Source organism: Adiantum capillus-veneris, chromosome 6, assembly GCF_014529385.1.
Source record: "Adiantum capillus-veneris isolate H3 chromosome 6, ASM1452938v2, whole genome shotgun sequence".
In the NCBI taxonomy this organism is placed as follows: domain Eukaryota; kingdom Viridiplantae; phylum Streptophyta; class Polypodiopsida; order Polypodiales; family Pteridaceae; genus Adiantum; species Adiantum capillus-veneris.
Window position 1 is genome coordinate 2,121,269 of NC_140936.1, and position 22,003 is coordinate 2,143,271.

A 22,003-nucleotide genomic window follows, 5' to 3' on the forward strand; every position below is an offset into this window, starting at 1 on the left:
TCGAACTCACTACGTTTGTAGCCTTGAGAAAGCATAAACTTGTGGAATTTATGGTACCATGCCCTCGGTGATTGTTTTAAGCCATAAAGACTCTTTAACAACTGGCATACCCAATCTTCCTTGCCTTTCTCAACAAACCCTTCTGGCTGCTGCATGTAAATTTCCACATCTAAATCACCATGCAAGAACGCTGTCTTGACATCCATTTGGTGCAACACCAAATCTAATATGGCAACCAATGCAAGAAAGCATCTCAATGTAGTCATGTTGACCACCGGAGAGAAGACTTGTGCGCTCCTTGCCGCACTGTCGAAGCAAGGGACTTGCCAATACACCGTGTGCGAGCCACAAACGGCTCCAAGCACACAACAAGCCTAAACTAGCAAGCTCAAGAGAACAAAGGGTGTGTCACTCACCGCTCTACGCTCGCCTTCGTGGTGGATTCCTTGCCGCGATGAAGAAGAAGCTGCAGTCGTGCCGCGCTCAACCGCTTCACCGCCGTCGTGCCTTCGTAATGCTCGATCGCACACACACTCTCCCTCTCTCTCTCTCTCACACACACACACGAGGAGGTGAAGAAGAAGAAGATGGAGATGGAGCAAGAGCACTCTTCTATTGCACAAATGAGAGAATGAGTAAAAATTAGGTTTAGTTGGCTTTTATAGGAGCTCACCCCATTCACACTTGGGCGCCCATGCTTAGCCAACTAACCCTAGCATGTTCGTGTTAGAGTGCGTCTCTCATCGACGATTACTCTACCTTTCCCTATTGGACCGACAAGCCCGGTGCCTGACTCTACTTAAATAAATAATATGGTTACAGTGTCCGTCGTAGGCGATAGGGTGTCCGTGAGCCACGAGGGTTAACATGCCCCCCTTCCTGATGTAGATTCCGTCCTCGGAAGCTATTGAGTTGAAGCTTGGTATGTCCATGTTGTAGAGCATTTAGATTTGAATCTGCAAGGCAAAGTCACTGTTTTAGCAAGCGGAATTATATTGCCATAAATCATGAGGGGAATGTAAAGTACATGTGGAAATGAGTAATTGCAAGACTTATGAAATGTTAGACTGCCATTAAGGACAAATAAATTGCACTTTGAGTAGATTAATTAATCAAGATTTTTGAGCTTATGGGTGAGTCTATCAATTAGTTAGCTATGACTAAGGTTAAAACAACTACTCTAGTACTAGCTAAGCTAAGAAGATGATCTAAATGCAAGATTCCCTAATTATGCTTTTCAGCTTTGATTAGCCAACTCGCTCTCACGACTGCAAACAAAAGCTTGAAATGTTAACTGTAAGCTCAATGGAAGTCTTTTAATTTTTCATTATCTTTTTTTAATACTTTTTTACTTTGGGTCACAATCATGTGACGTGTGTGCTTATTTTGTATGTCCGGGGTTTTTTGCTTCTCAAGGAAAAGCGCCCACACTGGGAACCTCTAGGGCTCTAGTACCATAGACAATACATGTGAGTGAAGTACCAATTCAAGCCAGGATTTCTCTTCTAGCATAAGATTTTTCATTTGTGGCACTTATGTTTTTTTTTTTTTTTTTGCTTCCATTTCCTTGGTATTCGCACTAGTGTTTTTTGTTGTTTGAGTGAGCAAGCCTTTCTCTGCCTAAAACATTCCTAAGGTCTCAAATACTCGGATAATTTTATTAGCTAGGCCTAGTGGTCAAGTAAATGAGTTAACCTAAAGTCACGGTCTCCTAATCTCCAGGCTCATCCATAAGATTAAACTGGAGTTCAATCAACTTAAGCAAAGACAAATTTATACATCTATAATGGCAGATAACAATCATAACTATTGCACTCAAACAAAGAATGAAATATCATTATTAGCAATTACACATATCCACCAACATGAATCATGGAAAGTAGTACACCTGGAGGTATGGAGTGGCTCATTTCGTTGAAGGAGATGTCCTCAGCCATGTGGATGGAGATCCATATAAGTCCTACCTAACACATCCAAAAACAGGCACTATACCTCTAGGAGGCATGTTAGTGTGAAAAATTAAAACTCCTAAAAAACAAACTCAAAACACAATCTAAACCCCTAACCTACCTATCTGTCACCCCTTTTAGAATCAAGGAAAGAGGATATTATATAAACCGGGTGGCCACCCTAAGGCTAGGCCTCTATCCTCATCATCTAGATAAATAAAATCGTTGTCCGTGAGGCCATAGTCTTCCTCGGTCTCTATTAGTTCCTCTTCATCATCCTCTTGTGCAAGCATGCTAATCAAGAACCTCGTGATGCGTGGATACTCATCTTGTGCAAAAGAATAAGCATGTGCCATTGGAGACACATTTGCTACTGGGTAGGGATCACTAGTTAGCCATAGACGTATCAGCCATTCTAACTCCTCAAAATTTCTCTCACATGCAAGGCTCTCTATCAAATCCCATTCGCAAGAAAGTATAGGGTAGCATACGTAGAACACTTGAGGAAAAGACAAAGGGTACCTTTCATCAAAAATAGAAGTGCATGCCTCTGGTGAAGTAGCCATTTCTGACAAGACAGATAGATTTGGTTAGGCCTTTAAAACATAAGAGTTGTTTTTGTGTGTTGCTTGAATTGACACGGTGAATTTGGACTTATATGTAAGATCTGATAGGGTGCTCTCTCATTGCTAGGCGCTCTTGCTCTTTACTATTTTTGTTTTTTTGTGAGTATAAGGCTATATATATACATTCCCTAAGATTGGAATTGAGAGGTCAGGGAAAAAGGTTGAGAGGGAAACAAGTGAATGATGGATGTTAGCAAACACTCCCCCCTTCCTTGGGTAGATCATACCGTTTGAAATGAGCTTGTCACCCTTTGAAACCAATTGTTCCAGTTGGTAATAGGTGAGTATTTTTGCCAGTAGTTTTCTATTACCCTAGGTGCCTCGTCAAGCTGAAAGGGTGGTAAGGTACTCTCCCAGGATCGAACTTGAAGTGGTTCATCAGGTGATTCTTGAACACTGGGAGGTGTGGATTCTTTTGTAGCTTCATGGAGGTCCACTACTATAGATGGAGGCTGTGTAGAAGCTTTTACCTCTATGGATGTATTACATGAGGAGCTAGAAGCTTCATGGGACTCCCCCCTTCCTGAGCTAGGTGGAACAAATCGTTCTTTCTTTGGTACCCAAACTAGCTCGGGAGCGGGTGTGTAGCATTCTGTGATTTTTTTCTTTCCACGATCATTGATTCGTTTTGGAGCTACGGGATTGGGCTCACTTGGGTCAGGTGATAGGTAAGAGCACAATCTACGTTTTGGCACCCAGATTTGATCATTTCCTTGATAGTAGCCTTGGGCTTCCAATAGTCGTTTAGGGATCCATCGCAACATTTTCTTACTTTTCTTGGAGCGAGTGGTACGTTTCTTACAAGGCTTCTGTTTTTTAGCACTAGCTATGGTCACTAAAGAAGCTTTAGGGACCCACTTGTATGTTTTCTTCGTTACATTAGGATGAGTCTTGTCGGAAGCGATATGCATTGCTTGTAGCATATTTAAGGGTACAAGCATTTCATCCCCCTCAGGTGTTACCCAGGTCGTCCCCCTATTTCCCCAAGTGTCTATGGTTGATGCTAGGTGGACCCAATCCACATTGTCCGACTCAGTCATCCCAGGTAGGATATCCATATAAGGAGAATCTTGGCCAATGTCTGTATCCTTCTTACAAGTGTAACAATATTGTAGTGGGGCTGAGTGAACTGTGGTGTCAGAGCGATGATCAATAATGGTTTTACTCCCTAAGGGGTGTACCTTACCAGTCACCAAATCCACTCTAAGGACAGAGTCTTGGAATTGCAAATAGACATGATTTTTAGACCAATCGTGAACCATTTGTGCTTCCCTCATGAATGGTCGTCCTAAAATCATTTCATATGACATAAGGTGTTTAGAGAGGTACTCTTGGAATCATATATGTGAGAGGGATGGGTGCCGGTCTTGGCATATGTGTGGATGATGCAGGATATGGAACATAACCGGGCATAGGTCCACTCGGATAAGGGCTAGGGAGCGGCACTCGAGGAGCGTAAACAAGTGGTACTATTGGAGGTGTGGGGGCCATGTGTGCATAAGGGGCTAGAGGCACATACGGTCGAGGCCCCATATTAGGTACTACGACACTAGGTAGTGGCACTGCGCTAACCGTAGATGTCATCGGTACATTCTCTGTCAGGCGTATCCCTGGAGTGAGCACTGTGTTTTCCTTAATAGAGGGTTGAGCCAAGTTAGGGAAGCTAAAGTTTTCGCTCGGAGGCTCAGATTGCATAGAGACCCCAGGTGAAATGACATAAGATGGGTCCATGGGGCTCATTAGAGGAGTCTCCATTTGTGATAGAGTAGGCTGTTGAGCCTTGCTCGTATCCAGAAATCTCATGGGGCCAGTTGAGAGTATATTTACCCCTCGGTTTTGCCTTTCGGATTGAATAATGCCATGGATAACATTACAGATCATTTTCTGTTGATCTTCGATGCTCGTGGCACTAGAGGTGGATTGTACAATCTCTATCCATCCTACATGGTAGGCGTGGCCAGAGTGTAGATCTGTCAACACCTCAGTGTGGAGGTCGTATGTCCAATGATCATTAATGAACAATCCTTCTAGAGTCGACGTGTTAACGGTTTCTTGTGAGGTAGAAGCAATGTTGCTCCCCGTGGTGTTACTTGTCACCAACGGTACTCTAGAGGGAACTTCTGAAGGAGGCAGCTCAACAGGGCCTTCTTGGTAAGAAGTTGGTAGGATATCCACATGGACACTCTTTGGGGGTGTGGGGTCCACGTGCGATGTGAAAGGAGAGTCCACTTCCCCACCCCCTTCGTGTGCTTCATTTGCATCAGGTTCCGAGCGAGTAGCTCTACCTAATGTTTCCATGAAATGGCTAAACATACTAGTACTAGGCTGTGGAGCTTCAGGAGGTGCATGGCCTTCTCTCTCAGTGTTTTGGGTAGGGTATGCTTCCATGATTTCTGAGTCGGAGGAGGAATCACTAGCGGCTATTTTAGGGTCTTGGGTGGTGCTACCTTGTGTCCCCGCTGAGGGTCTAGAGCTTATCGTGGATGGGTAATGGGTGTCCGTATGAACAGAGGCACCCTCAATATGCTCGTGTTCTAGCACCCGCCCAGAGCGTAAGTGTATGTGCTTTTGATACCCTAAGGTGTCAAAAAGCTGCTCTAGGAGGCCTTGTGACTAGTTTTTAGCGTGTTTTTTGTTTGTTTTTTTACTAGATTTTTTAGAGCGTGTCGTGGAACGGGCCGTGTGATAGCTCGAAATGAGCGTATCGGTCAGAGGGTCGTGTCGTGCTTTACAGCCCTCCGTTTGGTCACTCTACGCCCTCGAAATCCCTAAAACTGTCAATTTCTAATAGGGAACTAGGCCCAAACTAGAAAGTCTAAGGGTGCAAGTGGGAAGAGAAAGGAGGAGAGTGGAGGACTTGTCCCACATGCTCTCATTCTCTCTTGAGGGAGTAGGGTATATATATAAGAGTGAGTTTAGTATATATCATAGGACTGAGCCTGGGCTTGGGCTTGGGCTTGGGGAAATGATCCCGATCCCGATCTATCTTTTATACAAACCAACAACCCGTCCGTTTTAAGAGTCACGTTTTTTAGTTTCTAAAAATTTCGCCGCCCGCTGACTCGCGTTTGAAATTGAAAATGCAGAAATGCAGAAAATTGAAAAAACGCAGAAATGCAGAAAATTACAGAAATTGAAAATGCAGGAATTGCAGAAATTGAAAAAATGCAGAAAATTACAGAAATTGAAAACGCCGAAATTGAAAATGCAGGAATTGCAGAAATTGAAAAAACGCAAGAAATGCAGAAAATTGAAAAAGCACAGACAATAGCAGAAATTGAAACTTGACAGAAAATGCAGAAAACGCAAAAAACAGAAATCTCCACACACTCCTTCCCTGCCTTTCCTATGATAGAAATTGCACCACAAGGAAGCGTAAAGTGCTAACCGAGCTTAGTGTAGGGCATATCCCCGGCAACGGCGCCAAAAATGTGCGCTCCTTGCCACACTGTCGAAGCAAGGGACTTGCCAATACACCGTGTGCGAGCCACAAACGGCTCCAAGCACACAACAAGCCTAAACTAGCAAGCTCAAGAGAACAAAGGGTGTGTCACTCACCGCTCTACGCTCGCCTTCGTGGTGGATTCCTCGCCGCGATGAAGAAGAAGTTGCAGTCGTGCCGCGCTCAACCGCTTCGCCGCCGTCGTGCCTTCGTAATGCTCGACCGCACACACACCCTCCCTCTCTCTCTCTCTCTCACACACACACACACACACGAGGAGGTGAAGAAGAAGAAGATGGAGATGGAGCAAGAGCACTCTTCTATTGCACAAATGAGAGAATGAGTAAAAATTAGGTTTAGTTGGCTTTTATAAGAGCTCACCCCATTCACACTTGGGCGCCCATGCTTAGCCAACTAACCCTAGCATGTTCGTGTTAGAGTGCGCCTCTCATCGGCGATCACTCTACCTTTCCCTATTAGACCGACAAGCCCGGTGCCTGACTCTACTTAAATAAATAATATGGTTACAGTGTCCGTCGTAGGCGATAGGGTGTCCGTGAGCCACGAGGGTTAACAAGACTTCATCAAAGTGAATGCCTTGTTCTTGCTTAAAGCCCTTGGCAACAAGCCTTGCTTTGTACTTTGGCTGACTATCATGAGCGGTGATCTTATACCTGTAAACCCATTTACAGGGTAGAGCCTTTTTGCCCCGTGGTAATTTAACTAGCTTCCATGTCTGGTTTTGATGCAGAGCTGTCATTTCTGATTACATGGCCAATTGCCAATTCTCGAAGTCCTTCATTTGCACTGCTTCCTTGTAACATGAAGGCTCATTGCAATCAGTCAACATGACATAGTTCATAGATGGAACAAACCTATCAGGAGGTCTCGTGACACGTCCAGATCTACGCACAAAAGGTGGCTCAGGCTCAGCCACAACCTGTGGTTCCAATCTATCCTGTCCTTGCTCCTGTTCAGCCCTAACATTTTGTCTTGCACGTGCAGGTCCATCTTCTTGGAAGACAACTCTTCTAATCTCCTCAACCCTCTCTGGTTTAGAATGATATTTGGATTCTTTAAAGTGAACATCATTGCTGCGGACAACCTTTCTGGATTCGGGATCCCAAAGTCTGTACCCCATCTCACCAGAATTACCATAGCCTAGAAAGATGCACTTTCTACTCTTTGGCTCAAGTTTGTTCCTAAACTCCTTTGGAACGTGAGTATATGCCTCACAACCAAAGACTCTGAGATGCTTGTATGAGGGCATTTTGCCTGACCATACCATCTCTATCACTGAATCCTTCTGCAAAACCTTGCTAGGAGATCTATTTACAAGATGAACAGCTGTTGATACAGCTTCAGCCCAAAACCCATTTGGCAGCTGTGCATTAGACAACATACTTCTGACCTTCTCTTGTATGGTCCTATTCATCGTCTCAGCAACACCATTTTGAGGAGGATTGTAAGGAGCAGTAAGTTCACGTTTTATACCTTTTGACTCACAAAAGTGCTGAAAGGCCTTTGAAACATACTCTCCACCATTGTCAGTGCGTAAGCATTTAAGCTTCTTGCCACTCTGATTCTCCACAAGTGTCACAAACGTTTTGAAAACCCTAAACGCTTCATCCTTGTGCTTGAGAAAGTAAACCCATACTTTCCTCGAGTAATCATCTATAAATGTCATAAAGTAAGAAGCTCCCCCTAGAGATAGGTTAGGCATAGGTCCACACAAATCACTATGAACAAGTGCCAACTGTGTATCTCTTCTACTGCTTCTATGCTTATGTGGCTGCTGTGTTTGCTTACCATACAGACAATGTTCACAGAATTCAAAATCATTAAATGAAAAGCCAGGCAAATAACCAGAACGAGACAAGATTTCCATTCCCTTCTTGGACATATGTCCTAACCGGCTATGCCACAAAGAAACGTTCGGCAGCTTGGTTACATTGATTACATTTTTAGAGACATTTGATACATAAATCATGTAAAGTCCTCCAGACTTTACTCCATGTGCTACTGTCATAGAACCCTTGGATATCTTCCACATGTTCTGTCCAAAAGTGGTGACGTAGCCAGCATCGTCAAGTAAACCTGTGCTGATCAAGATCTTTGTAATTGCCCGAACATGTCTCACATTCTTCAGCGTGAAAGAAGAGCCATTCTGAAACTTCAATTGAACATCTCCAACACCTAAGATCTCACATGTCTGCCCATTGCCTAGCCGAACATGATCTTTAGTGGTCACATAAGAGGTAAACCACTCCTTGTTTGGAGACACATGAAGTGATGCCCCTGAGTCTATAATCCAGTCACTCAGTGCATTTCCATCAGATGTTGTAAGAAGAGCTGAGTCCATTGTATTCTTCAAGAAGTAGATGTCTCCTGACACTAGACTGTCATCCTCTGCAACACTGTTTGTCACATTTATTTCTTGAATCTTCATTGAGGACTTGTTCTTCTCACCATGGTCTTCAGCTTTCTCTTTGCCTTTTTCTGCTTTCCATTCTCTGTAGTCTCTTTTCATGTGACCCTTCTTGCCACAATGGTAGCATTCTATGTCACTCTTGCGTTTAGCACTGCGGGACTTGCTACGAGACCGATTCCTCTTTCCACCTTTGTACTTTTCTTTGGTCCTTCCCCTGACAACTAAGGCTGTTCCTTTGCCTTTGTCCATTGTCTTTCTATTGGTTTCTTCAGTAAGCAGACTTCCTTCTACACCTGGTATGTTCAAACCATCTGGAGGTGCATAATTACTCAAAGCTGTGCGAAAAGTGTCCCAACTTTCCGGCAATGTGATCAACAGGAACATAGCTCTAACAGGTTCATCAAACTTGACACCTTGAGCTGACAACTGACTATAGATTGTGTTGAATTCATTCAAATGATTGGACATAGGTGTCCCTTCTTTCATCTTCAAGTCAACAAGCTTCTTAAGCCAGTATACCTGTGAAGCTGCACTCTGCTGCTCATAAAGATGACTGAGCTTTAACCATGCTTGATAAGCTGACATCTCGTCTGCTACATTGAAGTAAACGCTTTCTGCCAAAGTCAGCATAATGGTAGAAAGTGCCAATTCATCCATTTCGCTCCATTCATCTTCGTCCATATCTTCTGGTTTTACCCCCTTGAGCTTTATAGGTTTTATTTGCTTCTTTTGTACCAACACGTGCCAAATTTGCTTGTAAAGAGCAGTGTCCTGTGATCCAGCCATAGCTACGCTTCACAGTGGTTTACTTTCCTAGGAAAAATTCGGCAGAGTTTCCCTTGTAAACTAACCTCTGAACCAATATCAACCTGTCAAATGAACCAAGAAAGCTTCAGATTCTGCATAAATTTCGGCAGAGTCTCCTTTGTAAAATGGCTCTGGTGTACTAAAAAAGAGACCAAAAAATAGCTCAAAAAACAGTGTCTCTCTGACACTGTAAGCTGCGGGTAAACCTGTCCTGCACCTGTACTGTCTCTCACTTTCCTTTAAGCATAGACTACGACAATGCCTCAACGGCAGTAAAGAAAAGATGCAATCCCAACTGTCTAACTCACAATCAATACATCCTAGCTGCCTATCTAAGGGTGCTTGAGGGATCGCTCCAAGACGTGTATAATCGAAAGGATCTCAACATTCGAGAATCCCCTAGCTGAATAAAACCTCACTCGACCCTCAACAAAGGCTGCAGTAAATCTGACAGTACATAGACTTCCCACAAAGTCATACATCCACAAATTTCCCACTGTATGCTGTAACCGCTGCGGCGGTTGTTTGCTGCGTGACTCACAGCCAGCAAACCCTCAACAGACATACATCATCTCTGACAATACATCCCATGTGGAAGTACCTGCAATGTCAGGATGAAATCTGGAATATCAAGCAGCAAACACAAGCTACCTGATGAACTAGTGGATGTCGCCTACAGTCTGTGTGTAGATGCGCCCGTGTCGTATGTGACACGCCTCCAAGAACTGTGAGCCGTCCTTCGATGTGTAGACAGCCACAAATCAACACTCTGGGAGTGTCGATATCCTCAGCACCTGCAGTCGTAGGCCGAAAACCCCAAATTTGCAGAATTAAATATGCACTCACTAAGACCACGTAGTCGAAAATGGCCTGCGCAGACCTTTGTCGAAGCTGAACGGTGGGCGAGATGACCTCAGAATGAAATTCTCACAACACCAAGCCCTTCGGGCTTACCCAGGAGATTTGGGGCCGTGTCTTCGCCTGTCGAATTTCACTCCAATTTGAGCTGGTGACTCTAGCCTCTTGCAGTGCTGCCCCGAGCCTCAATCTGAGCTCTGATACCAGTTGAAGGGGTACGAGCGGAAGTGCGATGCGAGAGAGAGTGCGAGAAGAAGATCACAACGATATGGTGAACTCGCTCTACTGTAATGTGTAGAGCATAGTGAGTTCTTATTAGGTTTTTACAAAAGAATATGTGTACATACCTGGCGGCCCGCCCACTTACCTGGGCAACCACATTGGGCTTTATACCCCAACACATCAAACTTTTGATACCATTGTCTGGATGATTGCTTCAAGCCATAGAGACTTTTGAGAAGCTTACAGACCAAATGTTCCTTGCCCTTTAGCACAAACCCTTCAGATTGCTGTATATAAATCTCTTCCTCGAGATCACCATGTAAGAAAGCTGTAATGACATCCATTTGATAAAGCTCCATATCTTCAATGACCACCAAAGCAAGCAACATTCTCAGTGTGGTCATCTTGACCACTAGAGAAAAGATTTCTTGGAAAATGACACCATATTATTGCTTGAAACAGAGCCAATGGTTTCCTCGTATGTAGTAAACCAATGCCTATGAGGTGTGACATGAAACAAAGCACCCAAATGAAGAATCCATGTATGGGATACTTCACCACTAACAAGGAGTTCAACTGCTGGCATAGGAATCTGCAAAGATAGAGTTTCCTATGCATCATAAAAGGTATCAATACGTTTAGTCAACATATTAACGTCTTGCACATCACTGTCATCCTGAACTATGTTTAGTTCTTCAATCTTAACCAAACTCTTTATCATCATAGTCTTTGCCTTTACCTTTGCCCTTCTCTTTGTCATGCTTCCAAGCATAAAAATCCTTCTTTATGTGACTAAACTTATGACAATAATGACATTGAATACTACGGCGACCACGACTTTGATCTACCCTTTGATGCATCTCTATTGCCCTCTTTCTTTGACTCACTTTGCGAAGAACGATCCTTACGTTGCTTATCATCCCTTTGCACATAATGAGCTTCGTCATAATGCGAGCTAGTCATGGTCTTCCAACGCATCTCCTTTGACAAAAGTGCACTAGTAGCATCATCGTATTTTAGCATACCATTAGGAGCAGAGTTACTAAAAACTGTGCAAAAGATACCCCAAGAGGGTGGCAACGAACAAAGCAAAAAGATTGCTTTCATCTCATCATCAATGGTCATGTGATGTGCATGAATCTGGGCAAAAAAAGAATCAAAATCATTGATATGACTGGCAATGCTAGCTGACTCCTTCATACGAAGGTTGAAAAGTTTTCGCATCATGAAAACCTTATTGCTAGCCGTATCCTTTTCGTAAGTGTCGCATAATTTCTGTCATAAAGCATGAGCAGTATCGCATTCTAACACTGAAAAGTACACTGACTCACCAAGGTGCAGCCTAATCATAGACCTGCATAGCTCATCAAGCTCCTCCCACTGAAACTGAGTCATGTGCATATCTTCAGTTCTAGCCGCACAGGCAATAGGCAACTTTTCCTTCTTTTGGACAAGCACATCATACGTTTGGTTATTCCAAAGCTGAAAATTAGTGACATCAAACTTCTTTATGTCATAAATGTCACGGTCTTTGCTAGTAGACATGGTAACAAAACAACCAAAAGATTTTGGGAATATTTCGACAGAGTCTCCTTTGTATTTGGGACTATGTCAACCAAAATACGCGACAAAATGACCAAGTATGTTGCTCACAAAGCATAAAAGAGGACAATGCCTCTCAAAAGAACACTGTATAGAGACCAATTGAGGCGTATAAACTGTCAAACTAACCATAGACTGCCAACTCGGCGTCAAAAGCACCTATACCACACTATACCACACTATACATGTCCAATGGCAAGGCCTCGTAAGGGATGCTCCAACTACCTGTATCACTGAAGGTATCTCTACATTTGAGAATACCCGAGCTCAATGAAAACCTCACACTATCAACCCTCAACAATGTAGTTTATGCAGCAAAATGTATAGTCAAGTCTAAGAAATGGCTATCATCCGGACCAAGTCTCAAAAATGGTCGGGACTACGGTACTAGCCAAAAGATGGCTCCACAAAAGCGTACAATGGCAGTATCCACAAAGATGTACAAGTCTGTCATGACGCTCAAACACGCACCAAAAGCATGTGCATGAAAAGAAATATCCCTGCGTGGAGTCAAACTGCTCTCAAAAGAGCTCAAACACTGTCAAAAGTCCATATCTCAAGCACTGAAACCTGTAGCATGTGAGTCAATGCCGATGCCTTAGTCGAAGTCAAAATCAAGGTCGAGAAGCAAAAAGGAAGCTAACCAAGCTGCTGTATGTACATGTACATGTACATGTATCTGTACCTGTAGTCGAAGAAGACAATGCCATCAACCTCCCACTCTATGTGTGTGTATGAGGTCACTCCGACAAAGGCTACACACTCCCGAATGAGCCTTGGCTCTTGTAGATGGAAAAGACTACAACAATGGTACTTGTAATGGCTATGGAAGCTCTACAACACAAACTATCAAAAGAGAGCTGAAAAATGCAACTCTTTAACCGTAGCTCGAATGAGGTTTTTGATGGCACGAATGGCTCCGAATGACTTTGAAATGCTGAATTTTCCGATGCCAAAGTCGGAACCCTATTTGCACTCATGAAAGTGCACGCATGCAAAATCAATTCCGGAAATGAAACAACCCTGATACCAGATGTAGAAGAGGACCTGGGAGCTCAACGGAAGAGGAAGATGATTACGCACACACACTCACACACACACACCACCATAGCCACACACAGAGGTTGGAGGGGGAGAGCCGACACACATTGTGTGCCCCCTTTCTTTCTTCTCTATCTTATGCACTTAGGCATAATACACACTCTACTTTGTGTTAGTAGCTCACACAAGTGTATAACTGTACACTTAGGGTTAGTAGCAGTTAGTGATGGGCGGTCGGCCACATGGCCATTAAACCTAACAGAAAATATTTGCTGGAGGGAAAAAAAGGTTGATCTAAAACTGGTTAATTCACCGATTGAGAGGGATGTGGAGATGACTTTTGAAGATGAAGTGAGCCAGTCTGTATGTGTACAAAGGGGGTAAATAGTGCTTCCTCACTACTAATTGGTGTCTCCAAAAATATCATTGCTATTGTCACAGATAATGCATCTAAGTACAAAGGTACAAGGCATGCAATTGAAATCAAGTATCTTAAGCTTACTTGGTTCCATGCACTGCCTACACTTTGAATTTTCTTCTTAAAGACTTTGGAAAATTGTCTTTAGTGAGATACACTATAATAGATGCTAATCATGTCATCAAGTTCTGTAATGGAAATGGCTGAGAATAGCAAAATTAAGAGAATTAGAGTGAGAATTTTGATGAGACTACTTTGAGAACATAGAGGGTGAACTTAATTAGTGGTATCAACATAACCATATATTTAATTAACTTGGCATGAACAATACTTTTGCAAGAGAGAGAGTTAGAGAACTTGAAAACAGTTGAGGAATGGATTTATGTGGAGCCGGTCCCCCCTCCAATAGGCTTTTGTATCATAGATTCTCCCATCAAGAGAGACTTGGTACAATATTATCTTTGTGTTCCTTGTGGCCTAGGTGATGCAATGAATATGGAAATCTTCATGCATCACGAGCATAACATAATCTTGCAAAAAGCATTAACCATCCCGGCCTCAGTCCCAAGGTCTCAAACACCTTCGAAGGTGGAGAGAGCTAGCGGGGAATGAGCGTAGGGAAGAGAAGGAAGAAGTAACATACGAGAAAGACATAGTTCCTCACTTATCATCACTCTTCTTTCATAGCATAGCATAATAGCATAATAATGATGAAGAGTATGGTAAGCTTAAGTATTGGATCATGGCTCTTGGTTGGATTTGAATTCCATAGCCAAGAGTGTTGGTGTAGGCTCTCAGCTTCTCAACAAGCTTGGAGAAGGAGAAGGAGCTCTTGCACTTTGCACCTCACACAATGAGAGAGAGAGAGAGAGAGAGAGAGAGAGAGAGAGAGAGAGAGGGAGAGTATACCCCCCAAGCTAGCCCTCTCCTTGCTTGGGTCGACCCCCTCTGCTAGCTCATGATGGAAGCTCATTGGACCCCTTCAAGCCTAGCGAATCACATGCAAAGTGCATATCAAGCAACCATGCTAGCCTTGGGACAAGTGTCCCCCTTTCCCCTTTGAGAGAGAGGACTTGATAAATGCATACACAATCAATTAAATTAGCTAAATTATCATTGGACCCCTTCAAGCCTGGAAAATCACATGCAAAGTGCATATCAAGCAACCATACTAGCCTTGGGACAAGTGTCCCCCTTTCCCCTTTGAGAGAGAGGACTTGATAAATGCATACACAATCAATTAAATTAGCTAAATTATCATTGGACCCCTTGAGAGGCCAACCAATAGGATTTAGGCAACTTATGAGGGCAACATGGAGAGGAACTTGACATGTTTCCCTGTTGCTTCATTAGGCAAGGCTTGACTTGTGTGAGGGTGTGTGTGTTCTGTCTCTAGCTCCTAGAATGAGGGCTTGCCCCCCTTGAGTTGGCATCTTGTTGAATTTTGGGAACACCTTGAACCCCTTAAGAACCTTAGTCATGGATTACCTTAGTCATTAATCACCTCAAGCACCTTAGTCAGCAAGCACGACAAGCACCTCAAGCACCTTAATCAGCAAGCACGACAAGCACCTCAAGCTTGGGCCGGGTTCCCACCTCAAGCACAACCCTATCTTGCCTAAGGTCAAAGGACTTTTTAGCACTAACCTTTGGAGGTCTTTAATGAAGCTAACCCTAAGGTCTTTAAGTTACATTAGTTAGCCTTTGTCTTTGACATACTATCTCTCATTTGGTCCCTTTTAACCTTGGCCCCGTGTTGAGATAGATCCATAAGCACATGTCTATATTCTAATCCTCATTCCCATTTATTTTCCCACATTGAATGATCAATTTAATATGAAAAAATCATTTGGATTGGTTAGGTATTAGATTTTATGACATTACCTCTCTCTTGAAATCATAGTCGTCCTCAAGTATGAGGTAGAAGAGGTAAAGCCTTAGTCATTAGTGGATGTTTCTTAGTGGGTAGAGGATCTCTTTTTACCCTACGACATCATTCCAAGATGGATGACTAGTCCATTTGGGTCTTGGGAGACTTAGCTACCGCAAGCATGTCTGCTCTTTAGTCCATATCATAGTTCCAAAGTAGAGTAACAATTTATACTTGGTCTTTAAGAGACATTGCCAACACAAACATGATTCTAAGCATGCATACTACTTGAATTTGTGCACAATACAAAAGAAAATTAGTCTTATAAGACGAATACATTGATCATTTAAAGAAACATGTACATTTGCTTACTCTAAGGTAGCATTGTAAGCATTGACAAGGTTCATACTATCCTTAAGCTGTACTCCTTGTATCCATCTAGCATCTTCAAAAGGATAATTTTTAAACTTAATAAGATATCATCGAATAATATTACCATACGGTAGGACTTCTCCTCATGCCGAAGGATAGCTTTGGGTTGTAGCACCTCTTCTTGGTCTTCGATTTTTGGAGGGTCTTCAATAATTGTTTCTCTTGGTGGCTCTCCTTTGTAGGGCTTAGGTAGGCTCACATGAAAAGTATTGTGTATGAGACAATGGTTAGGCAACTTGAGTTGATAAGTCATGTCATTGACTGGCTTCAAGATTGAAAAGAACCATAGTATCTTTTTGATAGTTTAGCATAATACTTTTGATGGCCCATAGGATTTTTGCCCATCGTTTGCCTCAATCGAGCTTTGGGAAACTTAAGTAAGACCCAATCATTTTCTTTGAACGTTAAGGCCCTTCTGTGCTTGTCAGCTATTGCCTTTTGCCTTTGTTGAGAGATGTATATAGCCTCCTTAATATTTTGTAAAATTTTTTGTAGGTCACAGCTATACTCATCGGCAAAGGGAAGATCTTCCCATGTAATTTAAGTAGCAAGGGACTTTTAGGTCTTCCCTCTATGATCTCAAAAGGTGCCTTTCCCGCAGTAGTAAGGACAATATTATTGTACACATACTCTACAAGGGGTAAGTAATTCTCCAATTGTGAGTGTTGATCTACTTCGGTAACATGAGTCTTTAGTAGATTAAGAATCATAAGATTGGCTATCTCACTTTTGGCCATCCATTTGTGGGTGCTAGCTGAAGAGAAATTCAATCTTGTATCTAGATTTTCAAAGAGACCTTTCCATAAATTATCGGTCATAAATTCAATCTAGATTTTCAAAGAGACCTTTCCATAAATTATCGGTCATTTTAGAATCTTTATCCGACACAATCAATGTTCTCAATCCATGGTGTTTGAAAATATGAGATATGAAGATGGTTGCCATTTGGTGTGCCTTAATAGTATTTTTGACAGGAATAAAGTGTGCTTGCTTGCTAAACCGATCAACTGTTGTCCATATTCCCGTATTCCCATGGATAGACTTGGGTACTCCAAAGATAAAATCCATGGATATGTTAGGTAAAAGTGGTGTACCTCACCGTGTTTTGCCCGTGTCTGCCGGTCGGTGTTCGACCGCCCACATTTTGTCTCCTTATTCTTTATACATACAAAGAATAAGGAGCTCTCACTCATTCTCACATGGTGCTCATACAATGAGATTTGGGAGCTCCACCCCACATCCTGTGTATACTCTCTCTCTCCCCTTCTCACTCCCCGTACATGCACCGTATTTGTGCACTCACAATTGGTATCAGAGACTTGGCTTTGCGACAGATGGAGTGCTATAGAGAAGTGAGCTTTCGGCTATGGTGAGCTCGCTTTTGATGGAAGCTTGAGATCGGTGAGCAACCACCACATCTATGCTCATGGAAGCTTGAGGGATATTCCCAAGCTTGAGAGAAAAGTGTATTGCAAGTGTGTATGCTTTTTTGTAGCCATACTTGCAGGAAGAATTCATATTTTCATTTTCGTAGGTCATTTTTCAGGCTCCAAAATAGTGTTTTTTGCATAACTTTTGCATATGAAATACGAGTTATACAAGGTTAGGGTATAACCTATGGTTTTGGCACGCTTCGGACGCAATGGTGATCTCCATTTGGACTGATTTTGACCTCTGAAATTTTTGCCGCAGTAGTTGTTTATTGTGTGTCAAGGATTCCACACATGGTTTGCTCTCGGATGTGAGAGTGGTATTGGCTACAAGTTTGCTCACAAGTGGGAGGATACGATGTATGATCTCTATGGTCTGGTGCTCAAGAAGACTCATGTGATTGCAATTTAAGCTTGGCATTTTATGCCTCGAGCATGTTTTTTGGCAGTCATAGGTAGAGCAGGTATTTGTGTACTAGATTTGCAAGTGTTGGTAATGATGCATACAAAGTGTGGAGATTGGTGCATGCATTTGGAGTGCGGTTTGATGCACTTTGGTTGCTCATGGTTTTGAGTGTATAGTCACTTTGGTTACTGGATTTGTAGCCATTTTGCTGAGGAAACTGTGGCAAAAGTTTTCCAGCAGTTTTATGCGCATCGTTGGTACTATCGAGATTGTGATTGCTTGTAGCACTTAGGATTTGCATGCAGTGTTTTCCCTTTTGGGCCGTGCATTGCGAGCATGTTTGGCTCTGTATGTTTGGTCTTGAGCTGTGAGTGCTCGACCATTTGGAGCTTCTAGTTTTGACTCCCAGCTACTACAGGTTAAGTCTAGTACTCCCACAAGTGTTGCCATTTGTAGTTGAGGACATCTTCTGCAGTGTTTTGGCTTGCATACTGGTTTCAACACAACAGGTGTCTTGAGATTTTACTTTGTGTATGCTTTTGTGGGATAGTGGCTGGAGTTTACTCGCCATAGTTTGTGATCGAGCTTGGCTCTCACATTGACAAGTTTTTGTCAGCTTGGACACAGTTTGGTGTTCTTGTACCCACTCTCGTAGGAGTGAGGATTACGTATGCTTGTGTGGCTACAGACTTAACTAGTCACAGGTTTTTTGTAGATTTCTGTAGGCAGTTTCTTTTGTGGGACGCATTTTGAGCTAGTTTTCTCTCTACTTGCGTATATGGTTATGCGCTTTATGATCGATTGAGCAGTTTGTCCTAGTTTATGCTTGGAGAGTTTGCAGATTATGGAGTTGTTTTATGTATATGTGAGCATCGATTTTGATGTGATTGATCATGATTTTGAGCATTGTGTAGTGGTCAAGTTACCTCCCACTTTGTTGCCAGTTTTTGGCATGGTTTATGGTTGAGATTGTACTTGAGGTTTTGTTTAGTTCACAAGGGAGACTCTGTCAAAATTTTCCCAGATTTCTTGCCATACTTTAGATCTTAGCCATTTACTTATGGTTGCAGATATGTGTGACAATGAGAGAGGATGGTCTTGTTCTTGCTGATACTTGCGTTGTTGGCATTGTGGTCACACACGTACATTAGACACCGTTGTTTCAGACGTATGAGACAACAACAGAGATGTATGCATGACGTAGATATGTCTTTGATACATGTTAGAGAGGCAGTCCCAGTGGTAGTCTATGCCAGTGACGATGATGTCACACTTGCCTCTAGTGTACCTCTTGCAGATTTTGTCTATGGTTAACACACTTTCTCCACAGTAGATAGCAATGCTGCTTTCCACGTCACACCATGTCGTGAGTTGTTTAGCACATTTTCTAGTGGGAGACTTGGCTGTGTGCACTTGGTTGATGGTTTGGCGTTTGACATAGAGGGTGAAGGAGACGTTTGTTTGTCTTTGCCCAGTGGTGCATCATACACGCTACGTCATGTGCGCTATGTTCCTCAGCTGAGTCAGAGCTTTGATCTTAGTCAGATAGTTGACATCTTTTGGTTGTCATGTACTGCTTAGAGAGCAGTATTTCCAGATGCATTGCGGTTCATTAGTGATTGCCAGAGGAGCCCGCAGCAGCCTGATATATCCTATGCATGTGTCTGAGGTTCAAGACGACGTAGTCTCGATTTTGTTGCAGCCATGTTTGGAGCGAGAGATGAGACGTGTCTCTTTTACGGATGTACTGCATGGAGAGTAGGTTATGCATTTGTCTTGTGGTGACATTCACGCAGACAGTGGTATCTCTGGGGATGCACAACTTGGTCAGTCATCAGTTGAGCCAGAGATCAATGCATTGTTCTATGATGCATCTGATATGTTTGAGGAAGAGAATGTCCTTCAGACAGCTATGTGTGATTGCAGTGGTACTGAATTTTCGGTTTTGCAATCATTCTCAGTAGATATGCCTTTGCCAGACAATGTTGACATGGTGATGCATAGTCAGGTGGTTCCTGGTGAGGATGCATATGGCACTGAGGTTGCTGACAGGGATAGGTTGGCACCATGTTTCATCGGCTTTCGGGTCTCTCATGTCTGACCTTTTGGTCTCAAGACCTGATCTTGCTTATGCGGTTGGTGCATTTGTAGTGGGAGTTTTCAGTCGTGCGATGATTGACACTGGCATTGTGCATTGTGCCATGCAGGTCGTCACTCAATACCTGCATCACGAGTGTCATCATAGCTCTAGCCCTAGTGGTATGCATGTTGCATCTACACTAGAGTGGTTATAGAGTGAGCCAGTGGGCATAGGTTGAGAGCCGTCTTCTCTCACCTCTTGTATACACTAGTTGTAGGCTAGTCTTCACGCCAGTTATAAACGCACATCCTTTAGTGGGAGAATGTTAGGTAAAGGCGGTGTGCCTCACGTGCTTTGCCTGTGTCCACCGGCCAGTGTCCAACCGCCCACATTTATCTCCTTCTTCTTTACACATACAAAGAATAAGGAGCTCTGAATCATTCTCACATGGTGCTCATAAAATGAGATTTGGGAGCTCCACCCCACATCTTGTGTACTCTCTCTCTCTCCCCTTCTCACTCTCCGCATATGCACCGCATTCCTGCACTCACATGATATACTCTCCCATGGTGAATTAGGGATGGGCAATGGTTGGAGTAATCTAGGTTTCTTCCCTCTATCATACTTAGTCTTTTGGCATACCACACATTTTGAAACATACTCTTGTATGTCCACATTCATAATAGGCCAATAGAAGTACGTCTCTACTCCTTGAAGAGTAGGTTGAATGCCTCTATGCTCCGCATACAGAGGAGCATGCGATTCATACATGAGTTTCTCACAAAGGGAGTGGGTAACACATAGCCTATTTCCATGGAGAAGATAACCTTTCTGCATGGTGAATGGTTCCTCTTTCTTTTCCAAAGCAAGGGCTGACATTACATCTTTAAAGTCAGGGTCAGTAGCATACTTATCTATCATAGAAGATAGATAATTGTGAGTTGCTATAGACACCACTTTTGGTTATCGTGAAAGTGCATCAGCCACTTGATTGTGCTTATCAGTAATGTGAGCAATATGAAAATAAAATCGCGAAAGAAAATTTTACCACCTCATTTGTTTGTCGGAAAGCTTGGATTGCGTCATGAAGTACTTGACACTTTGGTGGTCCGTTTGCAAAATAAATGGAGTCCCCAGTACATAGTACTTCCATGTATCTAGGACATGTAGAACGTCTAAAAGCTCTTTTTCGTATATGGCCAAGACTCGTTCATCGACATTGAGTCTTTGGCTCTCATATGCTATGGCATGCCCTTTTTGAAGCAAAACTGCTCCAAGGCAATCACCACAAGCATCACATTGGACCTCAAATGGCTTTGAGATATCCGGAAGCATAAGGACTGCTAGGGAGGTAAGCTTCTCTTTGAGCTTGTCAAAAGCATTTTGCTCTTTAGTAGTCCATGAGTACTTAAGGTTCTTCTTTGTTAAGTCATGCAATGGTCTCGCTATTTGAGAGAATGGCTATGAAGCGTCTATAGTATGCACACATACCAATAAAGCTTCTTAGCTCATGTAGATTCCTTGGATTAGGCCATGCTTTTATTATCTCCAACTTTGATAGATCCATATGGATACCATCTTGAGAGATAATACGGCCTAAGTATTGAATCTCTTGAAGGAAAAATTCACTCTTCTTTTGATTGATAAAAAGCTTGTCCTCCCTCAAAGGTTGAAAAATCACTTGGAGATGTTGCTTGTGCTGCTCCAAGGACTTGGAGTAGATGCTGATATCATCAAAGAACACTCCAGTGAATTTGCGGTAGGGTCTAAAGATGTTCTCCATTAAACAATTGAATGTGGTCGATGCATAAGTCAAGCCAAAAGGCATGACTAGAAATTCATAAAGACCAAACGTCATACGAAGCAAGGTCTTTATGATATCTTCATTTACTATCCTTATTTGATGATAGCCACTTTTAAGGTCAATCCTACTGACGTAGGTCAAACCTTGTAGCTTATCAAATAGATTCTCTACCCGTGGTACGAGATTTTTTTTTTTGATAGTGATATGGTTTAGCGCTCGATAGTCTACACACATGCGGTATGTACCATCTTTCTTTTGCACTAAAAGAACTGGAGGAAAAAAGGGAGAGGAGCTAGGCCTCACCATCCCTTCGTTTACCAATTGTTGTGCTTGCCTCATGGTCTCCTCTTGTTAAGCCTGGGAAACTCAATAAGGAGGCTTCTTAGGTGGTGAGCTTCCTGGTAGGAGCTCAGTTTGATGGTCATCATCTCCTCGTTTTGGAGGTAAGTCCAAAGGGATATCATCGATATAAACATCTTGCAATCCATTTAGAAAATTAGACAAGTCTAATTCTTCTTGATTCCTAACACTTTGCTTTGCTAAAACATTAGCATCATTTACAGACTCTTTGATAAAAATCATGTA